The sequence below is a fragment of the Spermophilus citellus genome (assembly GCF_964194105.1).
Source record: "Spermophilus citellus genome assembly, chromosome: 8".
Lineage (NCBI taxonomy): Eukaryota > Metazoa > Chordata > Mammalia > Rodentia > Sciuridae > Spermophilus > Spermophilus citellus.
This window is the reverse complement of record NC_138189.1, coordinates 90072994-90099881: the sequence shown is the minus strand read 5'-3', so window position 1 is coordinate 90099881 and position 26888 is coordinate 90072994.

Sequence of the window (26888 nt, the reverse complement as noted above, 5' to 3'; positions counted from 1 at the left end):
TGCTATAAACATTGATGTGGCTGCATCACTTTAGTATGCTGTTTATAAAAAACTGCTTTAGAAGAGTTGAGGATTAGCCTTTTTTCCCTAATCTTCCACTACAGCTCTTACTTTGAGTTGACTTAGAAGTCTTTAATAGCTGCCTTATGTGCCATGTTTTGTTTCAGATTGGGCAATCAAGACATAAGCCAGACCAAACTGGTTTTACGATCACATAACTGGTTCAGCAGAAGACCTACAAGTTAAAGATTGATAGCAGCTCTATACAACTGAAACATGTGTACAATGACTTAACATCACCCTCTCAGTAAACTGGTATGCATATATTTTTCTAAAAAAAAAAGACTATATATAGCTATATACCTCTATTACTAGAGAAAGAAGTTGAGGTGAGGGAATATTCAAAATACCTTGGACTTTGGGTATTACAATTAACATTTGTACTTGACTTCTAAAACTCCTACAGAATACTTGGCAATGGTAAATATTTAATATGTTATTCATTTTATTACAAATGAAATTAAATAAATTTGAAATTAAGTTAAATGTAATTTAAGTGAAATTAAAAAGTAAAAATATGAACTATAGACATTAAATTTTTAAAAAAGTCTTGTTTTGATATATCATAATAAAATAAAAGTAGCATAAAAGAAAGAAAGTGAAAGTAGAAAATACCATTTGAAATGGGTATTTTTCTATTTGGATTTATGTCAATTTAAACTTAAGTACCTATATACTTCTGAGTAAAATATACATTGTTCACACACTCCATCTTCTTTCTGCTCTTTTCAAATTAAATCCCTATGGGTTTTATAAGGAAATATGAGTATTTCTTAGAGAACTTTAAAGGAATTTAATTTATTTATTAAAGAGTAAGACTTAAAATCTAATCTTCACATCTCTGTGTTTTCATATGCTGTCTATTCATACATATCTCATCTCTAGTACAGACTGGTAAGTTGTATGACACCAAAAGAAATTTCAAAGTATACAATCTATATGATCACTCCTGATCAGAACTCTGAGCTCCAAAATTACATTTGCAATTCCCACTGGAACATTTCTACTAAAATTTAGAGTGTCTAAATATTTGTCCCTTCATATGTTTAAGATCTTTTTTTTCCAAAATACTGAGTTTAAACATTGCAAGTCTTCAAATGTTTTATCTGGAAATTAACATTTTAGCCAATATCTCCATCTTCATAATAAGAAAAACAATGTGTGAAATGAAAAATTAATGTGAAATGATCTTTTTTAAAAAAGAATATATAAAAAATTGCCCTGTAAACTGAAATATATGATATAAGTAAGTGACATAATTAAGATATAAAGAGAAGAATATATGCTATAGAATCTATAATTACTACCAGTTGCAAAATTTTAAAGAGTATTTAATTCCTTAATAAGTGCTGTACCAATAACTTATCTAGTTTAGCTGTCAAACATTCTAAATCTGAAGTTTGTGTTCCATTTAAGGTATATTTATGACTGTTTTACTATCTTTTAAACCTATTTAAAATATCATACTGCACATGAGTAAAGGCCATCAAAGAATAATTCAAGCTTATTTCTATTTTTGTCCTTTGCTTTGAGTCACCTTTCTTAAATTACTGACAATTTTTTTATAATTTTGAAATATGATAATCAATTTAGCCTAGAAAATTTTGCAATGATTCATGTAATGACAGCAAAATTTCTAATTAATCTTTGTGTTAAATTTTTTGTGTTAAATTTTTTTAATTTTTTTTTATTGGTTGTTAAATTTTTTGTGTTAAATTTTTTTAATTTTTTTTATTGGTTGTTCAAAACATTACAAAGCTCATGACATATCATCTTTCATACATTTGATTCAAGTGAGTTATGAACTCCCATTTTTACCCCAAATACAAATTGCAGAATCACATCACTTACAATTCACATTTTTACATAATGCCATATTAGTGACTGTTCTATTCTGCTGCCTTTCCTATCCCCTACTATCCCCCTTCCCTGCCCCTACCATCTTCCCTCTCTACCTCATCTGCTGTTGTTCAGTTCTCTCCCTTGTTTTTTCCCCCTTTCCCCTCACAAACTCTTATATGTGATTTTGTATAACATTGAGGGTTTCCTTCCGTTTCCATGCAATTTCCCTTCTCTCTCCCTTTCCCTCCCACCACTCGTCTCTGTTTAATGTTAATCTTTTCCTCATGCTCTTCCTCCCAGCTCAGTTCTTAGTTGCTCTCCTTAAATCAAAGAAGACATTTGGCATTTGTTTTTTTAAGGATTGGCTAGCTTCACTTAGCATAATCTGCTCTAATGCCATCCATTTCCCTGCAAATTCCATGATTTTGTCATTTTTTACTGCTGCATAATACTCCATTGTGTATAAATGCCACATTTTTTTTATCCATTCATCTATTGAAGGGCATGTAGGTTGGTTCCACAGTCTTGGTATTGTGAATTGTGCTGCTATAATCATTGATGTGGCAGTATCCCTATAGTACGCTATTTTAAGGTCCTCAGGGAATAGTCCTAGAAGGGCGATAGCTGGGTCAAATGGTTGATCCATTCCCAGCTTTCCCAGGAAAATCCATACTGCTTTCCAAATTGGCTGCACCAATTTGCAGTCCCACCAGCAATGTACAAGTGTACCCTTTTCCCCACATCCTTGCCAGCACTTATTGTTGTTTGACTTCATAATGGCTGCCAATCTTACTGGAGTGAGGTGGTATCTTAGGGTGGTTTTGATTTGCATTTCCTTGACTGCTAGAGATGGTGAGCATTTTTTCATGTACTTATTGATTGATTGTATTTCCTCCTCTGAAAAGTGTCTGTTCAGGTCCTTGGCCCATTTGTTGATTGGGTTATTTGTTATTTTATTGTTTAATTTTTTGAGTTATTTGTATACTCTGGATATTAAGGCTCTATCTGAAGTGTGAGGAGTAAAAATTTGTTCCCAGGATGTAGGCTCCCTATTTACTTCTCTTATTGTTTCTCTTGCTCTCACCACTTTTATTCAATTTAGTTCTTGAAATACTAGCTAGAGCAATTAGACAGACAAAAAAAATTAAAGGCATAAAAATAGGAAAAGAAGAACTTAAATTATCACTATTTGCTGATGACATGATTCTATACCTAGAAGATCCAAAATGGTCTACAAAGAAACTGCAAGAACTATTAAATGAATTCAGCAAAGTTGCAGGATATAAAATCAACCCGCATAAATCAAAGGCATTCCTGTATATCAGCAACAAAACTTCTGAAATGGAAATGAGGAAAACCACCCCATTTACAATATCCTCAAAAAAAAAAAATACTTGGGAATCAACCTAACAAAAAAGGTGAAAGATTTATACAATGAAAACTACAGAACCCTAAAGAGAGAAATAGAAGAAGATCTTAGAAGATGGAAAAATATACCCTGTTCATGGATAGGAAGAACTAACATCATCAAAATGGCGATATTACCCAAAGTTCTCTATAGGTTTAATGCAATGCCAATCAAAATCCCAATGGCATTTCTTGTAGAAATAGATAAAGCAATCATGAAATTCATATGGAGAAACAAAAGAACCAGAATAGCAAAAGCAATTCTAAGCAGGAAGTGTGAATCTGGAGGCATAGCCATACCAGATTTCAAACTGTACTACAGAGCAATAGTAACAAAAACAGCATGGTACTGGTACCAAAACAGGCAGGTGGACCAATGGTACAGAATAGAGGACACAGAGACCAATCCACAAAATTACAACTTTCTCATATGTGATAAAGGGGCTAAAAGCATGCAATGGAAGAAGGATAGCATCTTCAACAAATGGTGCTGGGAAAACTGGAAATCCATATGCAAAAAAATGTAGCTGAACCCCTTTCTCTCGCCATGCACAAAAGTTAACTCAAAATGGATCAAAGAGCTTGATATCAAATCAGAGACTCTGCATCTGATAGAAGAAAAAGTTGGCTCTGATGTACATATTGTGGGGTCTGGCTCCAAATTCCTAAATAGGACACCCATAGCCCAAGAGTTAATAACAAGAATCAACAAATGGTACTTACTTAAACTAAAAAGTTTTTTCTCAGCAAGAGAAACAATAAGAGATGTGTTAAAAATTTAATGAATCAAACAAAATTAGGTAAGTCATTCTTCTCCCACTTTCATGATAGAATATTCACACTTGTATATGAAGGAGAAAATATCCCTGTTTCTATTCTTAGAACTCTTAAAACATTCATATGTTTTATGTTCTTCACAAAACCAGGCAAACTTGAATCTTTATATTCACTGAATTTTCATGGTGTAAAAGACTCACTGGTGGAGATCTTATATCAGAGGTATGTGAAAATGAAGCCAGTGAGGGGAACGTAACTGTGATTCTCTTGGGAGAAGTATGTCTCACCTAATTTTCAATCATTAAATGTTTAAGCCAGTTGAACAAAAAGGATAAATATAACATTATTGCATACACCAATCTATGTCTTTGAAGAGGTAAAAATATACAAAATCTCATCTTCCATTTTTCCTAGTTATAGAACACCATAAGAAGGCTTGCAAATTCTAGTAACTTTCTCCAATCATTGTCCGGCCTTATCTAAGCAACCTCTTGTGATCAAATGGATCTTCCACAATTTCTTTTCAATAGTACATCAAGAGGAATAAGAGGGATTCTTCTTAGAAGATAATTTATTTATTTTTCCTATTAAAAAATCTATTTCTTGATAAGATTAATATTGAAAAAATGATCACTTCTCTGAAAAATATATCAAGAGAAATTTGATGAGTAATTTAGCTGGGTTCTTTCATCTTTACCCTGGTTTATCTATATACTAAGAGAACATTTGTTTTTATTTTTTTATTTTTTTTATTTATTTTTTTTTAAGAGAGAGTGAGAGAGGAGAAAGAGAGAGAGGGAGAGAGAGGGAGAGAGAGAGAGAGAGAGAGAGAGAGAGAGAGAGAGAGAGAGAGAGAATTTTTTTTTAATATTTATTTTTTAGTTCTCGGCGGACACATCTTTGTTGGTATGTGGTGCTGAGGATCGAACCCGGGCCACACGCATGCCAGGCGAGCGCGCTACCGCTTGAACCACAACCCCAGCCCAACTACTAAGAGAACATTTGAACTTAAGTTTGTTATTATTCATATTACACACAGTAAATAAGTGGCAGATGGAAAGCTCCTTATCATCTATAATAAAAATATACTTTCTAAATAAATATATATACTCTCCTAATGACTTTCTGGTAGGTATTTATATTTTTCTTACTTTTAAAAAAATAAAAAATGTACCACCTCCATAATTATAAATGCAAGGTATTGATTAACGCTTGCTGAACAAAATACAAAATGAGTGGCTACATCATCAAAGATTCATTTTCACTTTACAAAATGAATAGAACTCTTTTTTTTTTATTGGTTGTTCACAACATTGCAAAGCTCTTGACATATCATATTTCATACATTAGAATCAAGTGGGTTATGAACTCCCATTTTTACCCCAAATACAGATTGCAGAATCACATCAGTTACACATCACATTTTTACATACTGCCATATTAGTGACTGTTGTATTCTGCTACCTTTCCTATCCTCTACTATCCCCCCTCCCCTCCCCTCCCATCTTCTGTCTCTACCCCATCTACTGTAATTCATTTCCCTCCATGTTTGTTATCCCATTCCCCTCATAACCTCTTATATATAATTTTGTATAACAATGAGGGTCTCCCTCCATTTCCTTGCAATTTCCCTTTTTTTCTCCCTTTCCCTCCTGCCTCATGTCTCTGTTTAATGTTAATCTTTTCTTCCTGCTTTTACTCCCTGTTCTGTTCATAGTTGCTCTCATTATATCAAAGAAGACATTTGGTATTTGTTTTTTAGGGATTGGCTAGCTTCACTAAGCATAATCTGCTCTAGTGCCATCCATTTCCCTGCAAATTCCGTGATTTTGTCATTTTTTAGTGCTGCGTAATATTCCATGGTGTATAAATGCCACATTTTTTTATCCATTCATCTATTGAAGGGCATCTGGGTTGGTTCCACAGTCTAGCAATTGTGAATTGTGCTGCTATGAACATTGATGTGGCAGTATCCCTGTAGCATGCTCTTTTAAGGTCTTCAGGAAATAGTCCGAGAAGGGCAATAGCAGGGTCAAATGGTGGTTCCATTCCCAGCTTTCCCAGGAATCTCCATACTGCTTTCCAAATTGGTCGCACCCATTTGCAGTCCCACCAGCAGTGTACAAGAGTACCCTTTTCCCCACATCCTCGCCAGCACTCATTGTTGTTTGACTTCATCATGGCTGCCAATCTTACTGGGGTGAGGTGGTATCTTTGGGTGGTTTTGATTTGCATTTCCTTGACTGCTAGAGATGGTGAGCATTTTTTCATGTACTTGTTGATTGATTGTATGTCCTCCTCTGTGAAGTGTTTGTTCATGTCCTTGGCCCATTTGTTGATTGAGTTATTTGTTTTCTTATTGTCTAATTTTTTGAGTTCTTTGTATACTCTGGATATTAGGGCTCTATCTGAAGTGTGAGGAGTAAAAATTTGTTCCCAGGATGTAGGCTCCCTATTTACCTCTCTTATTGTTTCTCTTGCTGATAAAAAAACTTTTAAGTTTAATTAAGTCCCATTTGTTGATTCTTGTTATTAACTCTTGTGCTATGGGTGTCCTATTAAGGAATTTGGAGCCCGACCCCACAATTTGTAGATCGGAGCCAACTTTTTCTTCTATCAGACGCAGAGTCTCTGATTTCATGTCTAGCTCCTTGATCCATTTTGAGTTGACTTTTGTGCATGGCGAGAGGAGGGGATTCAGTTTCATTTTGTTGCATATGGGTTTCCAGTTTTCCCAACACCATTTGTTGAAGATGCTATCCTTTTTCCATTGCATGTTTTTAGCTCCTTTATCAAATTTAAGATAGTTGTAGCTTTGTGGATTAGTCTCTGTGTCCTCTATTCTGTACCATTGGTCCACCCGCCTGTTCTGGTACAGTACCATGCTGTTTTTATTACTATTGCTCTGTAATATAGTTTGAAATCTGGTATCACTATACCACCTGATTCACACTTCCTGCTTAGAATTGTTTTTGCTATTCTGGGTCTTTTATTTTTCCATATGAATTTCATGATTGCTTTATCTATTTCTACAAGAAATGCCATTGGGATTCTGATTGGCATTGCATTAAACCTATAGAGAACTTTGGGTAATATCTCCATTTTGATGATGTTAGTTCTGCCTATCCATGAACAAGGTATATTTTTCCATCTTCTAAGATCCTCTTCTATTTCTCTCTTTAGGGTTCTGTAGTTTTCATTGTATAGGTCTTTCACCTCTTTTGTTAGGTTGATTCCCAAGTGTTTTATTTTATTTTATTTTTTTGAGGATATTGTGAATGGAGTGTTTTTCCTCATTTCTGTTTCAGAAGTTTTGTCACTGATATACAGAAATGCCTTTGATTTATGCGTGTTGATTTTATATCCTGCCACTTTGCTGAATTCATTTATTAGTTCTAGTAGTTTTTTTGTAGACCCTGTTGGGTCTTCTAGGTATAGAATCATGTCATCCACAAATAGTGATAATTTAAGTTCTTCTTTTCCTATTTTTATGCCTTTAATTTCTTTCGTCTGTCTAATTGCTCTGGCCAGTGTTTCAAGAACTATATTGAATAGAAGTGGTGATAGGGGGCATCCCTGTCTTGTTCCAGATTTTAGAGGGAATGCCTTCAGTTTTTCTCCATTCAGAATGATACTAGCCTGAGGCTTAGCATAGATAGCTTTTACAATATTGAGGTAAGTTCCTGTTATCCCTAGTTTTTCTCATGTTTTGAACATAAAGGGTTGCTGTGCTTTGTCAAATGCTTTTTCTGCGTCTATCAAGATGATCATATGGTTCTTATCTTTAAGTCTATTGATGTGGGGAATAACATTTATTGATTTCCGTATATTGAACCATCCTTGCATCCCAGGGATGAATCCTACTTGATCATGGTGCACAATTTTTTTGATGTGCCTTTGTATCCGATTCGCCAGGATTTTATTGAGGATTTTTGCATCTAGGTTCATCAGAGATATTGGTCTGTAGTTTTCTTTCTTTGAGGTGTCTTTGTCTGGTTTCGGAATCAGGGTGATGTTGGCCTCATAGAATGAATTTGGTAGAGCTCCCTCTTTTTCTATTTCCTGAAATAATTTGAAAAGTATTGGTATTAATTCTTCTTTAAAGGTTTTGTAAAACTCTGCTGTGTACCCATCTGGTCCTGGGCTTTTCTTGGTTGGTAGTCTTTTGATTGCTTCTTCTATTTCATCCATTGATATTGGTCTGTTTAAATTATGTGTATCCTCCTGACTCAGTCTGGGCAAATCATATGACCTAAGAAATTTATCAATGTCTTCACTATCTTCTATTTTATTGGAATATAGGTTTTCAAAGTAATTTCTAATTGTCTTCTGTATTTCTGTAGCATCTGTTGTGATATTGCCTTTTTCATCTTGCATGTTAGTAATTTGAGTTCTCTCTCTTCTTCTCTTCGTTAGCATGGCTAAGGGTCTGTCGATCTTGTTTATTTTTTCAAAGAGCCAACTTTTTGTTTTGTTAATTTTTTCAATACTTTCTTTTGTTTCAATTTCATTGATTTCTGCTCTGATTTTAATTATTTCTTGCCTTCTGCTACATTTGCTGTTGTTTTGCTCTTCCTTTTCTAGGGCTTTGAGATGAAGTGTGAGCTCATTTATTTGTTGGTTTTTCCTTTTTTTGAGGAAAGACCTCAAGGCGATGAATTTCCCTCTTAAAACTGCTTTCATTGTGTCCCATAGATTCCGATATGTTGTGTCTGTATTTTCATTTATCTCTAAGAATTTTTTGATTTCCTCCTTTATGTCTTCTGTAACCCATTGATCATTCAGTAACGTATTGCTCATTGTCCATGTGATGTAGGATTTTTCCTTCCTTCTTTTATCATTGATTTCCAGTTTTATTCTATTATGATCTGATAAAGTGCATGGTATTATCTCCACCCCTTTATATTTACTGAGGGTTGCCCTATGGCATAATATATGGTCTATTTTTGAGAAGGATCCATGTGCTGCTGAGAAAAAAGTATATCCACTTGATGATGGTTGATATATTCTATATATGTCAGTTAAGTCTAGGTTATTGATTGTGATATTGAGGTCAATAGTTTCTTTATTCAACTTTTGTTTGAAGGATCTGTCCAATGGTGAGAGAGGTGTGTGAAGTCACCCATGATTATTGTGTTGTGGTCTATTTGATTCTTGAACTTGAGGAGAGTTTGTTTTATGGACATCGCAGCGCCATTATTTGGTGCATAAATATTGATAATTGTTATGTCTTATTGGTGAATGGTTCCTTTTAACAGTATATAATGTCCTTCCTTATCCCTTTTGATTAACTTAGTCTTAAAGTCGATTTTATTCGATATGAGAATGGCCACCCCTGCTTGCTTATGAAGACCGTGTGAGTGGTATACTTTATCCCAACCTTTTACCTTGAACCTGTGTATGTCTTTTCCAATCAGATGTGTCTCCTGGAGGCAGCATATTGTTGGATTTTTTTTTAATCCATGTCACCAGCCTATGTCGCTTTATTGGAGAGTTTAAGCCATTAACGTTTAGAGTTACTATTGATATATGGTTTGTACTTCCTGCCATGTTTGATTATTTATCTCTTTTTTTTTCTAATTTAGTTTGTTTCTCCATGATTAGCTTTCCCCCCGTCCTCTGTCTTTACCGAGGCACTTACCGCTGATGTTTTTGGTTATTGTTTTTCATTTCTTCCTCGTGTAGAGTTTTGCTCAAGACGCTTTGCAATGCTGGTTTTCTGGCTACAAATTCTTTTAACTTTTGTTTATCATGAAAGATTTTTATTTCTTTGTCATACCTGAAGCTTAATTTTGCTGGATACAGAATTCTTGGTTGGCATCCATTGTCTTTCAGTGTTTGAAATACGTTGTTCCAGGATCTTCTCCCTTTCAGCGTCTGTGATAAAAAAATCCGTTGTTAACCTTATTGGTTTACCCCTGAATGTAATCTGTCTCCTTTCTCTTGTAGCTTTTAATATTTTCTCTTTGTTCTGTATATTGGATATCTTCATAACAATGTGTCTTGGCGTTGGTCTACTGTGATTTTGTGTGCTCGGTGTCCTGTATGCATCTACAATTTGTATATCTGTTTTCTTTTTTATTTCTGGAAAGTTTTCTGTAATTATTTCATTCAGTAGGTTACTCATTCCCTTGGTATGAATCTCTGTGTCTTCCTCTATCCCGATGACTCGTAAGTTTGGTTTTTTTAAGTTATCCCAAATCTATTGCATGTTTTTCTCGTGATTTTTTACCAGCCTGAGTTGGCTAGACTCTTTTCAAGATGATATATTTTGTCTTCATTATCTGACGTTCTGGCTTCTACTTGCTCCACTCTGTTAGTGATACTCTAGATTGAGTTTTTAATTTGGTTTATCATTTCCTTCATTTCTAGAATTATTGTTTGATTTTTTTTTATAATCTCTATCTCCTGATAAAGATGCTTAACTTCTTCTTTTATCTGTTTATGTAATTCATTTTCAATGTGGTCTTTAAGGTTCCTTTCCATCTGTCTAAGGTGTTCCTTGAGTTCTTTATATGGCCATTTTTCTGATGACTCCAGGTCCTCCTGAATATTTAGGCTGTCCTTCATTGTTTGTACTCCTTTTATTCCTTACTTTTTTATGCTCATGATACTTCTTGTTCTGTTTGACTGCTGAGTTACTGTTTACTCCTATAAATTTATTTGATGCTTGGGAGGTGAGGTATTAGAAGGGAAGGGAAGAAGTCACTAAAGAGAGTGAGTGTAGGCAGGTAGAATTCAAGAAATGGGGAATAAGATAATTGAAAAGAAATGAAAAGACAAAAGAAAAAATGTAAAAAGAAAGAAAGAAAAAACGAAAAAATAAAAATTTAAAACCAAAAAAAAAATTATAATGATAATAAACAAATGGAAATTAAAGTTTAAAAAATAATATTAATAATAATAGAATAAAAAGAATTAAAAAAAATTGAAACCATTAATAAGAAAGTTGAAGAACAACAACAACATCAGCAACAAAAAGTGAAAATAAAATTTAAAAAAATATCAATAATAATCATTAAAAAAAAAAATAATAATAAATGCAGTCATAGAGCTCAATTAACTTCTCTTCCAGTAGGTGGAGCTATGCCCACTGGGCCAGGCTTCTCTTTTTGATGGGTGGGAACCAATCACTGTGCCTCAGCTCTTCTTCCCAGACTGTGCAGGTCTCCAATCCTGAGTGCCTAGGGCCTTCTCTTGTGGTTCCTCAAGCCAGGCCCTGCTCACCTGTGACGCTCACCACAATACTGGCTACACCCCGGGTCTGCTGCTCCTGGGAGCCTTGTTTCCATGGATGCCTGGGCACACCCTTTCTGTTTTCCTCCCTCAGACCCTAAGTTTGTAGGGCTTGGGGCTGAGGACCCCCAGCGAATTTGTTTGCCCTCAGGTAGCAACTCCCCTGGTAGCTGGTGCAAGGGACCTCTGTTGTCAGCAGAGGGATACCCTGGGTCTGACTATCATGCTCAGTTGGCTTTTACCTCTGTGAGTTCAGGTGGGCCGACTAGTTATTTCAGCGGGATTATTAGTGCTGAGTCACTAGAAGCAGGCGAACCAGAACTAGAATGAAGCCCAATCCGGGCTCGGTGTGTTCTGAGAGGGGCAGACTGTTCGCCCGGGATCCCCTTCAGCTCAACAGTGCCTAGTGGTCCTGAGCGAACAGTATTTTGACAGTTTACTTCTCCCTATGCTCGCACAGCTGAAGGGGTTAGAGACTTGATCTCTCCGCGTCCGCCGCCATGTTGGATCACTTTGATTTTAAATTGTCACTCATCTTATCAGCTGTTCCATTTAACTCGGCAGCTCACTCGCGCGGTGAAGAGTCTGCTCTATGGTGCTCCACAGGAAGGCGCGGTGGTGGCCCAACTGTGGCCTTCGGGACCCCCGGGGAGGGGGTGCGGGATGGGGGAGGGGAGGCAGCGCCTCGGGGCCCATGCGGGCCGGGTACTGGACACACGGGAGAGCGGACGGGGTGGGGGAAAGAAATTGAGATCTAGATTTAGGGACTGAGCGTGCGAGGGGAGACGGCGGGGGAGAAGCAAAGCGGAAAGGCAGAGAGAAGAAGGAGAAGGGGCCGAGGGAGCTGGGCAGCTCGGGGGCTGCAGCCTTACTGCTCGCACTGAAGTCGTGATTGACTCACTCCACCTTGGCTGGAGTCGTGGTGGATTCACTCCACCTAGGCCCCTTTCTTGACATGGTGCTGAGTCTTTGTTGACAGATCTCCTTTAATGATCCTTACTTCATCTTTTAAGACACGGCAACATATGCTGAGGGCGCGGCGGCACGGAGCACGGAGTGGCTTACTCACTTCCCGCTGCCATCCCCTGGTATCCTTTTCTGATGAGTGATTTTCTCCCCATGAATAGAACTCTTAATGTGAATTTTCAGTCAATTTTTAAAGACAAAGATATTGAATGAATATGCACACAAACAGGCTCACACACAGAGATGTTTGCATGTGCATATAATATAATAAAGAAACACGTCATTTAAAGACACTGATGGCTGATGTATTCCTGTGGAATTGTTTGTACTACACATCATTTCAAAGAGGCAAATAATAATAACTGAATATAATGCAGCTTGATAAATTAATAAGATAAATCTCAAATATCTGACAGCATTTTCCTTATTTTCTTCAAAAGTATAAGGGGAAAGTAAAAATGTTTCCTTTTGTAAGGTGTAAAACTGTTACAACTGTTGGTTGGGTTAGCTCAGCCTCTTCTCCATTGTACATACAATGATGTGTTGATTCTAACTTCCCCCTGAATTTATTCACTTTTTATTACAAGAAAGACTGGTGACCTCAGCTTAATAATAGCCTTCAATTGAGTAGGTAAAAGAGAAACTTTTAATAACCAAGAGCAAATACTATTGAACCTAATAGTCCAAACCAAGAGTCACTGACTGAGTCTCAAAAGTGAGGTCTCAATTTTCATGCCTTTTCTTACCTACCCTTCTTTATTTTTGATCCAGAACTTGGTCTTCTAAATGAACTAAAATGCATCTACCTGTGGCTCCCAGGTATAATTTTTTAGCAACACTGGTCACAGTGTAACGAAAAACTAGAGCCAGTTTGGAAAAGTACTACTGATGACATGCTCTTTAATTGAATAGAGCTGACAAGGCATTTGGAAAGAATTGCTCATAAATATTTAAAAGGACTCAGGGCAATAATTAAGATTGTATTACATTAATGTGACTAATTTAGTTTGTTTTTTCCAAATTAAAGAAAAATTCATTTGCTGAACAAAATAGTTTCTGGCTTTGCCAGCTTTATTTTTTGCAGCCTTGTAGTTTTAATTTGGCTTCTTATGTCTACCCATGCATTTGTAAATGCTGCTAATTCATCAATACTAAGTGAATCCAATCTACATACAAAATTAGTTAGAGCTGAAATAACTGACTGCAGACATCAAGTAGCTTACTAATAATTCTTTTCATTGCTTTGTTGTCTAAAGGTATTTGTAGTTTCATTATTATATTAAAAAAAACTGACATTTGTGAAAGACGGGTGAAGTGAATGGCAATTATATACATACAGTAAAATCAGAAAGGATAGCAATTGTATGTGATCTCAGAAATACTTGATACAAATTGGGCTAATTTTTGGAAGTATATTCACTCAACTATGAACTGGATATATAGAGAACTTATAAACAAACATATGAAAAAACTTTTTTATTATATTAATTCATAAAATATACTGTGGAAAGAAGTATAGAGATTCCTCAAATGACCAGGAATGGAAACACCTTATGACCCAGCTCTCACTCCTTCCTATTGGTCCTAAAGAACTAAAATTAGCATATAATAGTGATAAGGAACATTGATGTTTATAACAGTACAATTCAAATAACCTAGTTAAGAAACCTGCCTAGGGGTCTATCAACAGATAAACAGATAAAGAAAAAGTGGGAAACACAAACATAAAGAATGTTTGCTCAGCCACTAAAAAAAAGAAAAGGAATCATGGTATTTGCTGGTAAATAAATGGAACTATAGAACATCACCCTAAGTGAAAAAATCAGGCTCAGAATGTGAAGTATCTAATGTTTCTTCTCATTGTAGAAGACACAGAAAAATAAGGGAAAAAGGAGGAAGTCCTTTGAAATTATATAGGACATCAGTGGAATAGAGAAAGGAGGACAGAAATGGATAGAGAAGGGACAGGAAAAGGAAGGAGCTGAAGAATAAAATTGACTAAATTATGCTATGTACATACATAAATATATGTACCACATTTGCTAACTAAATCAGTCAGGATCACTTCAGGTGAATTGGGCTGGCAGGACAAATCATACAGATACAAAAAGTACTTTTTTCTTGGGGTTCAATGATGGCTCCTCTGTCCCAGCTCCCACAGGGGAGGCAAAGAGAGACAGCACACCTGAGACCATCCTATTTATTGAGGGGAAGACCTTCGAGAAAGTTGAACCCAAATAAGGCAAGGGATTGGATTTCAGGGGGTTGCTTGGTGATGTCTTGAGGTCAGCAAGTTGACTGCCATCTCAGAAGGCCACACTTATCTCAGGTGTTGTGTGTGATCAAAGGCAGGGTGAGCGAAAAGGACACATATGGCACACAGCGCAGTCAGAGCAGCAGTGTCAGTCCTGTCCCCTCATGTGCTCAAATGCTCATAGCTCACACACACAGCCCATGGCTGGATGGTGACACCACAGTGATATTCACCCTAATGCATATCTATAAAGTACCAGTTAAAAAATCAACCAATAAATAGAAGGAAGTCCAATAGAGTAGAAGAAGGGGACCAGAGGAAGGCAGCAAGGGAGGAAAAGAGGAAGACTGGGGACTGAAATAGGACAAATTAGATTTCATGCACATATGATTCTGTCAAAATGAACGCCACTATTATGTATACCTATAGCACTAAAAAAGTATTTAAAAAGTCACATAATGTTACTCTATTTTTGTGAGACATTCCCATTAAGCTAATCTATAAAGGTACAATGTAGTTTAGTGGCTTTATAGGGCTGGAGGAGTTATGGAAAAATGGGAAGTAAATATAAGTAGGGGGTTCCCTTAAATGTAAAAAAATATTATAGAAGTCAATTATGGAGATGATTATATAATTCTGTGAATACACTAAAAATCATTGAATTGTACACTTTAAATAGGTAAATTGTAGGCTAATTAAATTCAATCTTGAAGTAGTTAAAATAAAATAAAACATATTATTGAAATTCTCTGTGCTTATATAGAGGAAGGGCTTATATAATAATTGATTCACTCTGTAATGAAGTTTATTTGGGTCCCCATATTTTCTGTGTCTGTAGATTTAATTTAATTTTGTTTTGTTTTCTCCTTAAGGCTGGCTAGATCCTTGAGAGATATACTTTCCAAATCCTTGCTTGAGACTGTAGTCAGAATGCCTTCACATAGAAGTTAATTGGAGATAAAGGATAAAAATCACAGGGTACAATTTTTTTTTTCTGTTTCACTTAAGTCCTTTGCTGTCAGAAGTATTTTTTTTCACTTTTGCCTTTTGATACCCTTGTTATTATGGAAGCTTGATTTTTTTTCTTTCTTATTCTTTTCAAAGATTTGATACCTCTCTTGTCTGGCCTTGAAGGCATATTTACCTTTCTTTGTGGGGAAATGTGAGGGCAAAGCTGGGTTTCACCACTCTTCCTGTGTAGACTGATAACAACATCCACCCTCTGCACTTCCTGAGTTTTAGAACTTTCTTCATGAGCTCTTTTTCTGCTACAAGTTATTTCATCATTTTCTACACTCACTTAACTTTTAGTTTTTCTGTACTCCAAATTATTTTCTATTTATTTATGTGCTTCTCACTTCTCACCTCTCTGCTGCCCTATCATCTCTAGTATACATGGGTAGATTTCTATGCAAATTCATTACTGTCATTGTCAGAAGTTGAGAGGAAGAAGAGTACACAGAATGTGTTCAAATCCCTATTCTTCACTTTTGACCTAGTAAAATATCCTTTCTTCGGTCACTGGTGCACACGGAACTATTGATGATACAATCTAATGATCAACCAATGTTTTTTCTTCCTGTTTGGAATTGACTTAGTATATCTTACTTTATTTTATGTAATCTATTTTTTGCATGTATTCTGTAAATCTATTGTGCAATTTTTCTTCAAACTTCAGTTATTATTTTCTTATTCTCAAATTACTACAGCCATTTTCTCTGCTTTTGGTCAACAAATCAAGTATAAGGAAACTTCAACATATTTTCCCTAGTGTTTCTATGATTTTTCTTTAATTTTTAAAACATACGTAAAACATAAAATTGTACACATTAATGCTTAACATGTGATGTTTTGATGTATGTTTTTAGTATATAATGTTTAAATCAGGTTAAACATTTCTTTCTCTTCATTTTTTAATAGTTTAAAGTCAAATTCCTCTCTAGCATATTGAAATATGCAGTATATTATAATTTTCTATAGTCACCCAACTGTCCAGTAGCACACTGGAATTCCTTTCTTCTATATATCATAACCTAGTACTGATTAATCAGTCTTCTTCCCTTTCTACCAATCCTTTGCTATTCCAGACCCCCATAACCACCATTTAATCTTAACTTCTTGGGATCAATTTTTTTTTATTTCACATGTGAATGAGATCATGTGGAAATTGTCCTTTTATTACTAGCATATTTTACCTATGTGTTTGTGTTCCATATTTCTCTAGCAATTCATCAGTTCCTGATCATTTAGTTTGTTTCTGTTTTGTGTCTATTTTAAACCAAGGAACAATAAATATCAAGTGACCTTTCTATTTGAAAGACCAGTATGATTCCTTTTGGATACATGCCCAGTGGTGGGATTGCTGCATCATATCATAGGTCTGTTTTTAATATTTTTAGGAACCTCCATACTGTTTTTCCATAACAGTAATACTAATTTACATCCTTACAAACAATGTGCAAGGGTCCTCTTTTCTCCACATCTACACTAATGGATTGTTTGATATTCAGATAATTGCCTTTTTAATGAAATAATGTGAAAAATGTACATTTTCCTTAGGCTTTTGATTTGTATTTCCCTGGTGTCTTGTGGTGTGGAGCATTATTTAACAGTTTTTCTGTTGACCATTTGTATGCCTTCTTTGAGAAATGTCTACTTAGGTTAACTGCAGAATTTTAATGTGCATTGTTTGTTTTCATTATCTATTTTTAAATATTTGTTTTCATTCTGTAGTTGTTTCTTTTATCTCTTCACTCTGCTGATGGTTTTTGTTGCCTTTCAGAAGCTTTTTTCAAGTTTCATATAATCCTGTTATTTTAATTTTTGATTTTATATACTGTGCTCTTCAAAATCTTTTTCCAAAATATGTTTCCCATTTCAATGCCCTGAAGAATTTAGCCTCTGTGTTTTTTTTTCTTGTAGTTTCATTATGTCATTTCTTACATTTAAATCTTATAATTAAATACATTTGAGTGAACATTATTCTAAACAGGGAAATTCAATTTCCCCAGAACTGTTTATTGAAAGGAATGTAATTTATCTCTTGCATATTCTTAGCAACTTTTTCAAAAATTAATTGGCTGTAAATGTTTTCTTCTAAGCTATCCTTTTCTGTTTTTATACATGTCTGCTTTTAAGTCAATACTTTGCTGCGTTAATGACTAAAGTTGTGCAGCATAATTTGAAGGCAAGCGGTGTGATGCCTCTGTTTTGTTCTTTTTCTGCAAGGTTGCTTTGCCTATTTGGGGTTGTCTATGGATCCATACCATTTTTGAATTTGTTTCCTAATTCTGTGAAAAATGTCCTGAGTATTTTTAAAGAAATTTCATTAAAGCTACAGATTGTTCTAGATAATACAGACATTTCAACAGTGTGGTTTCTTCTCATCCATTAATGTGGATGCATTTCCAGTTTTTGTGTCCTTTTCAATTACCTGTATCAGGGATTCATAGTTGTCATTATAAAATTCTTTTACCTATTTGGTTAAAGAGATTGCTTTCTTCATTTTTTTTATGAGTAATAGAAGAATTTGTTGTTACATATTCATACGTGCACAAAATGTAACAGTATAATTTGGCCAAATTTATGCCCCGATACTTCCCCTTTCTCTTCTCTCCTCCCTCCATCTTTCTGATTTTTTTTTTTTTGGTGTACATATTAATTGCTATAAACTTCTCTCTTAGTACTCTTTGCTGCATCATGTAGATTTTTATGTTAATCTCCATTTTTATTTGCTTAAATATTTTTAAAATTTTCTTCTTGATCTCTTCCTTGACACTTTTCTTCTTTAAGAATAAGCTAATTTTCACACATGTGTAAATTTTCTAATGTCTTTCTTCTTACTGATTTCCACTGACTATATTTGGCAAAAGATAACTGACAGAAATTCAATTTTTTTTTAATTTGTTGAGAATTTTTTTTTGATCTTTTACAGGATCTATTCTATGGAATGTCCCATATGATGGTGAGAATGTACATTTTTCAGTTATTGGATAGCATGTTCTGTAGATGCCTTCTTGGGTCATTTGATCTTTGATGCAATATAACTCTGGTTTCTTTGTTGAGACTGTCTGCATCATCTGTTCAATGCTGAAAGTTAAGTATCAATATGCCTTAATATTGAAGTCAATCTCTTTAAGTCCATTAAACTTTGTTTTATATACTGGAGTACTTCAATATTAGGTGCATATATATATATTTAGAATTGCCATTTCCTCTTGATGAATCAGCACATTAATACATAAGGGTCTTCCTTATTTATTTTTAATATCATTGATTTAAAATATATTTCTTCTGGTATAAAAAAGGCTACTTCTGCTTTCTTTTTTTAAAATTACATTTGCATGGAATATCTTATTCCATTTTTCACTCTCAGACTATCCTATCCTTAGAAGTGAAACAGGTTTATTATAACATATTGTTGGGTCTTATTATATGTTTCTTAAAATTTGAAAATTTGATTCCCTACACTTATTGTAATTGTAAATATGTCAGATATTTATAGAGCCATTTTTTTAATATTTTTCAGCTTTCTTGAAGTTTCTTTATTTTATTTTCCCTCTTTCATTGTTTTCTTTCTTGTTAAGTGGTTTAATTTTGGTATTGTGTTTTGATTCCTTGCTTATTATTTTTAGTTTACCTACTACAGATTTTTGTCTTGTTGTTACCATGAACATTATGAAAATGTCTTATATGTATAATATATTTTTAAAAGATAGTATTATATCATATATAACTATTAAAAATAAAATGAGAAAAAGCTTAATACTTGCCTTTCGTTCTCAAATTTTGAAATTTTCATGTCAAATTTTATATTTTTTTCTGCATTGCCTATTTCTTAAAATAGTAATGCAGCTATTATTTTAGTTATTTTTTCTTCATTCTAAAGAAATTAATAGTTTATTTACATTATTTTCAATATTAGAACATTATGATTTTTGTCTGAATAATTACTTTTACAAGTAAATTTTGTGCCTTTGGATGTTTTCTTCTTACTTATCAATATCTCCTTTTTTCACTTTTAATATCTCTCTTTAGCATTTTTGGTAAGGCATGTCTGGGGGTGATATACACTTTCAGCATTCGATGTCTAAGATTGTCTTTATGTCTTCTTAATTATAAATTATATCTTTTCTAGTTACAATGGTCTTGGTGGGCAGTTTTTCTTTTAGTATTGTAAAAATTGGATAGAACTCTTTTTCACTCTGTATAGGCAGATGGGACATAGCTGGAGGAGGTGGTTCAGTGAAGGGTTTATCTAACTTGTAGCCCTTCAAACAATTCTCTGCTTTCTTGCTTCCAGGAAGGGAAAAGCGTCCTTCCACTATACTTTTTTTCTCATGATTATCTGCCTTATCTTAGGAGCACAGCAATGATGTCACCAATCTACATTCTGAGACCTCTGATATAGTGATCCTCAAATAAATGTTCCCTCCTCAAAGTTGTTTTTGTAAGGTATTTTGATCACAAAAATACAAAAATTAACTGAAATAAAAGTTAATTTTAAGACTCAACCATATTATGTCTGCTAACATCTCACAAGTAAAGACATCCACAGACAGAAAGTGAAAAGTTAGAAAAAGATATTCCATGCAAATGGATTCAAAAACTAGTAAGAGCATCTTACTCTCAAACGCAGGAAAGCAGACTTCGGAAGAGACTAATAAGGTCACTTCATGTTAAATGGAACAACCCAACAAAAACATACAGTAACAAATATTTATGTCACAAAACTGATAGTATTAATCATATAAACAATACTCAACTTAAAGGTTCAGATAGACTATAATACAATTATATTGGGTGATTTCAACACACCTTTCACACCAAATGTACGTAACCAGGTATAAAAGTAATAGAGACATTTCAAACCTAAAGAAAAAAAAAGAAATTCCATATGTATGGGCTATTTTTCCTAACTTATTTTTAAGCTGATTCATTGTTGCTATATAGGAATGCAGTTGATTTATGGGTATTAATTTTATAGCCTACTACTTTGATGAATTAACTTATGAGTTCTAGAAGTTTTCTGGTGAAATTTTTTTAACTTCTAAATATAGGATCATGTTGTCAGAAAATAGGGATAGATTGAGTTCTACTTTTCTGATTTTTAACTCTGTAATCTCTTAAATCTCTGTTGGCATTAGATCATAGACTCAACAGCTGGTAGAAAAAAAAATTAGGCTCAACACTGGAACAAGTTGGCATTTATTAACTTCCTTAGAAAGACTCCTAAAGCACACACACACACACACACACACACACACACACACACACACACAAACCCAAAAAACAATAAATGGAAAGTCATAAAATTAAAAACTTTCTGCATAGCAAAGGAAATTAAAAGCATAAAAAGACAGTCCACAAGATGGGAGAAGATCCTTTTCACCTGTTCCTCAGATAGATAAGGGAATAATATGAGGAACTCTTATATAAAACACCACAAAATAGTAACCAAATTAATGAATGGATAAAATAATTAAATGAATATGTCTCAAAAAAGAAAGAAAGAAAATCAAATGACAAACAAATATATAAAAAATGTTCAACATCTCTAGTAATCAGGGAAATACAAGTCAAAATTATGTTGAGATTTTGCAACACTCATCAGAAGAAATTATAAATAATACAAATAAAGCATATGCTGGCAAGAATTTGGATGAAAAGTTACTTATATACTATTGACAGGATTTTAAATCAGTACCACTACTCTGGAAAGCAATGTAAAGATTCCTCCAAAAACTAGAAATAGGGCCACCATATGACCCAGCTATCTCACTACTTGATACATCTAAAGATCTAAAAGCAGCATATTATAAAAATGCAGTCACAATGCTTATAGCAGCACAATTCACAATAGCCAAGCTATGGAACCAATTTAGGTGCTGTTAAAAGATGAATGAATAAAGAGAATGTGGTAATGAGTAATATCCCACAATGGAGTATTACTCAGCCATAAGGGAGAATTAAAATATGGCATTTACCATATTTACCAATGGAAGGATATGGAGACCATCATGCTAAGTGAAATAAACCAGACCCCAAAAGTCAAAGGTCATATGTTTTCTCTGATATGTGAATGCTATATCAAAATAAGGAGGGAGAGGAAAGGAAAGAAGAAAGGAAGGAAAGAGGGATGGAAGGAAGGAGGATAAGTATCACCAGCTGGCCAGGCTGGTGAGATAAAAATCAGAGCGATACCACTGGGTTCAAGGAGCTAGCTGTATCAATAACTAAGAAAACAATGAAGAAACCATGCAGCACACAAACATGAGTTTCTAAGATTGAGGGTGGGACTGCTCTGCAACCCCAAGGTCAGCTCCATGCTGGGCAGCACTGGAAAGAGAAAGCATGCACCCAGATTCTTTTTGTTTTATAGGGGGACACACAAATGGGAGGTTGGATGGAATATTCTTCACCAAATAAGGCAGAGAGTAGGGTTTCCAAGGTGGAGTCTTGCTTTGTGATGTCTTGTGGTCAGCAGATTGATTGACATCTCGGGAAGTCATACCCATCTCAGGTGCTGTGTGGGATCACAGGCAGAATGAGAAGGAAGGCACTCTTGCCCAATCGGCACACAGGCCAGACCAGTCGCCTCATACGCTCAAAAGTGCAAAAGCTCACACACACAGACAGCCCATTGATGGCTTGCAACAGGCAAGAAGGAAGAAAGGAAGACAGGAAGGAACAAAGAAAAAAAAAGAAAAGAAGAAAGAAAAGATAGGAGAAAAAAGTGGAGGATTGCATAAAATCAGAGAGATACCACAGCAGTAGAGGAAGGAGATATAAGTGGAGAGAGGAGGAACAGGAAAAGGGAAGAAGAATGGTGGAAAGAATCTGACCAAACTTCCCTGTGTACATATAGGAATATACCACAGTGACTCTCACTTTTATGTATTCACAAAGCACTGGCTTAAAAATAACTATAAATAAACAAATGAAAGATCATTGAGTGGATTAAAGGGAATAGGCAGAGCAAAGAGGGGAGGGAAATGATATTACTTGGGACTGAAATAGAGCTAATTATTTTTAATAGTTTTAATATATTTATATCAAAATGACCCCTAGTATTTACTTATAACTAAAATGGACTAATAAAAAAGTTAAAATTTAAAAAATTAAAAATGTAATACTTTTTAATGTATAATCTATTTCTTCAAATTTACAGGAAATGAATCAATTCAGATTTCCTGACAATTACAAAAGTACTAAGTGCCTAAATTCCTATGTTCCCATAATATAGAACTTGTTATAATAACATTTTAAAATTTTTGTCTTAGTGGCCTATAGTAGTTTCTCATCAGTGTGCTTATATTTAATATTTATCATTAATAACTAATTAACATTTCTGATTAATACTTAAAATTCTTATTTTCTTGATGATTAATAGTGTTGAACATCTTTTCAGGTGGTTGTTGGCTGTCCATGTTGATGATTTCCCTTAGAACTCTTTTTTTTACACAACAGGTGAATTCCTTTATCCATCAAACCTCAACTCTGTTACTAACATGTACTAAATGAAAAGTATGAAGTTTTCTTTCTCTCTTTAAAATAGATTTGAAAAAGCTAGTCATCAAATTTTCTACAGAATTTGCTACCCTTTTTTTTCCAAATATAATATGGTATCATAATAGTATATGTATGTATGTCTTCTGGCTGGATTTATACTCTTTGAGGTTAATGGCTGTATAATTCCTTTTCATATTCAAAGCATTTAACATCTTTGTGTAAAAATATAACTACTTTAAATATAATACAAATGCAAAAATTTATTATTCCTTCAGTAATTTTTGAGCAGCTATATTGTGTTTCCTATATAGGTTTTTGAGGATGATAAATAAATATGCTCTCTTTTAAGCCTTCTGGAATTTTAGTTTGTATCAAATGTGCATAATAATGTATCTTGACTACATAATGCACAGTGTGCTATATATTAATGTAAAACTACTTTGGAACCACTGAAAATGTTTTGGAAGGGAAGAGGTGCCAGAAATTATGTCCCAGAAGAAGGCTTGTGTGAACTAAGGGTTAAAGAATGAATATGTTACCTATTTTTTAATAAAATAGAAAAGAAATTATTCAGGGAAAGCCCAACTCATACAAAAATATGTAAATATGAAATAGAATTGGATTTTTAAAATGACCCTATGGATGGTGAAATTGAACATTAAATAGAGAACAGATTGTTTTTGTTTTGATAGTGGATCTCCTCTTAACTCATTTGTTAATAAAACTGCATGGCATGGTAAAAGGATTATCAGATATGCATGTTTCATTTACATTTTTAGTAGTACTGTATTAGAGGATTTTCAGAGGAGCAAAGTACATTGTGTCATATCCAGTGAAAAAAATAATGAAATCATAACAAAGGTAGCATGAATAAAGAAAAAATGATGAGATTATAATATATTTATGATGATTTAAATAAATGTTCAGTCTTGAGCATTTTATTTCTGTTCATTTAGAGACATCTTTACAACTGGCATTGTGACCATAACCGTGTTCATTCATTCACTCGTCCATTCAATCAGGCATTTATTTAAAGTCTATTGTATGTAGCTGACCACTATCCTAGTTAGGAGAGAATAAGCAGTTACAAAAAATTGAAAAACTGATTTCCTTATTGTTATATGCTTATCTTCTGGTAAAATATAGGAATGACTTGAAATAGATGGTCATCCTGAAGATGTAACCTATGAGGCCTGTGCATGGTTATATCAATTACTATCATGTCACATGTAAATAAAATTGATTTGCTGTATTTTCCATTCTCTTTTTTCTTTTATTTAATACTTCTACAATTTATTAAATGCAAGATACATTGGAGGAAATACAGGTTGTTTTTCTTTGAAATTTTTAAATATTGCTTGGCACATGATATTTATATGTATTTATGAGGTACAATGTGAGGTTTTAATTCATGCATAAGATGGGTAGTGATGAACTCAGAATAATGAGCATAACCATCACCTTAAATTTTTATCATTTCATTATATTGAATGTATTCAAATTTCTGTCTTTTGAGTATTTTGAGATTCATAACATATTATTTTAAATCATATATACCCTGCTATTCCACAGAGTACCAGAAATTTTTTTCTATGAAACAGCAACACTGTTTTTATTTTCATGATAATTATTAATGCATATTAATTGTAAAAAAAATGGGATTCACTGTGACAATTTCATATATGTATGTAAACATACTTTATTTCTTAATTTCAACAAAATCTTCTTCTTTGCCTCAGATAATTAAAGGATGATTCTCATGAGTAACTGAATATATTTATATATCTAATTAACTTTATAATATTGACAGTAGAGAACAAGGAGTCCTAGAATTGATAGGCTGTGGAAAGGAGGCACAATTTTTCTTCCCTGTGGAACTAGTCAGTATATCTTTTTACTGTGTTCTTTGCCAAATTTTGACAAGCCAGTTTATAAGCAATAATTCTAGACATTGCTAGCATACGAAATAAAGTTAAATCTTATTCTGAGAAAGGTGTTAATATCATTTAAGATGGCAGTTATCTGTGCCAGATACTATCATTAAGTATGTTTTTTAACTTTTTTTTAACTGTATATTTTCGAACTTCTATCCCAAATGCAAACCTTGGATTTACTCCTAGCAATTAGTAACAGTCTCTTGATAGCCTCAGAATGAACGTGGTAAGGATCTATAAAGAAAAAATAAACAAACAAACTATAGTTTGAAAACTCTACTTAAGCAATTTATAATTATCAAAACTATATCCTTAGCTGGGCGCCATGGTGCACGCCTTTAATCCTAGTGGCACGGGAGGCTGAGGCAGGAGCATTGCTAGTTCAAAGCCAGCCTCAGCAATGGAAAGTCACTAAGCAACACAGTGAGACCCTGTCTCTAAATAAAATACAAAATATGGCTGGGGATGTGGCTCAGTGGTTGAGTGCCCCTGAGTTCAATCCCCAGTACTAGCCCCCCTCCAAAAAAAAAAAGGAAAGAAAGATATTATTTCCACTAAAAATGGAAATTTAATAGTGGAAAACATTTATGAATTTTTAGCCCTTCAATAAAACGTCTATTTGATTAGGATAATTCTACCCAAAATATACTTTTCCTTCCTTTTTTTCTATTCTGAATTAGCATTAATTTCTCAAAATGATAAAAAAATACTTAAAGAAGCTAACTAATATGCTTTTAAGAAATCCTATTTATTTTGAAAAAAAATGAATATGTGCTACATTTAGATTTCAAAAGATTTTTTTTTTACAATTTATTCTTACAAAAGATTTCAGGTAATTTTGCATTTGCAAATAGACACCCAAAAGGGTTTCTGGAAAGTAATAATATTTCAAAGTTAATCTACAAGTGCAGTATAGTGGAATGATGAATACTTTTGCCCCAGAACTAAAAAACTTTTTATGTTATATTCTGCTTAAATTTGCATATTATACTCTATTTAAATATAAGCTCTATTCCCTAGGAACATAATTCAATATTAAAAAGAGATTCTTGCATTTATTTTTCCTTACATATTGTCTTATCAAAACAATATTGATTAGTAAGAAGAAATGAACTTAGTTTCAACTTTTCTTCAGTAAGTGGTTTCTAACATGGGCGTATTCCGAGCAGTGGTTACTCAGAGAAATGGTGGCATATTTTGGTGATTTGCTTTGCAATGTAATGAAATAGTAAGTTTTATTTTTTTTTTTCAAAAATAAAAATGAAACAAAATATCAGCACTCATAGGCAAGCCATAGCATATTGTTTACAAATCAGTGTAAGCAATTTTTTCTTTTCCTTTCTTTTTTTTCCTGTTCTGCTAATTCAACCCAGAGTCTCATGCTTGTCAGACAAAACTCTAACATTGAGCTATATCCTTAGTGCACATGTAAATGATAAGATAATGACGTTTTGCATTATATATCATTCAAACATTTTAAAACTTTACACAAATATAATTAACTGTATTTTAATATTTGGTGATAATAAAAGATAAAATGTTTAATAATCCATTGATTACCATAGGCAGAATGGCATGATTTTATGGGAAAAAAATGGGTTTAAATTTAAAAATAACTAAGTAATTAGGTACTTTTGTGTAGGTTTTAACTTTAAGGAACATTGTGCTAAGCTTTCCTACAGTTATGTGTGCATTTTGCCCACTATTTTATATGAACAATATGAGTAATAATTAAAAGATTCATATAAATGTTTTACATGGTCACTTTTGGGCTAACAGGGTTTCTAGACTTTCAAAAGTATTCTTTCCTATTAAACTTTTAAGAAATTCTAGAAGTGCTTAGATATATTACTTGAAAATCCCCTGGTCTCTAACAGTTTTTTGGTCCTAGGTAGTCACTT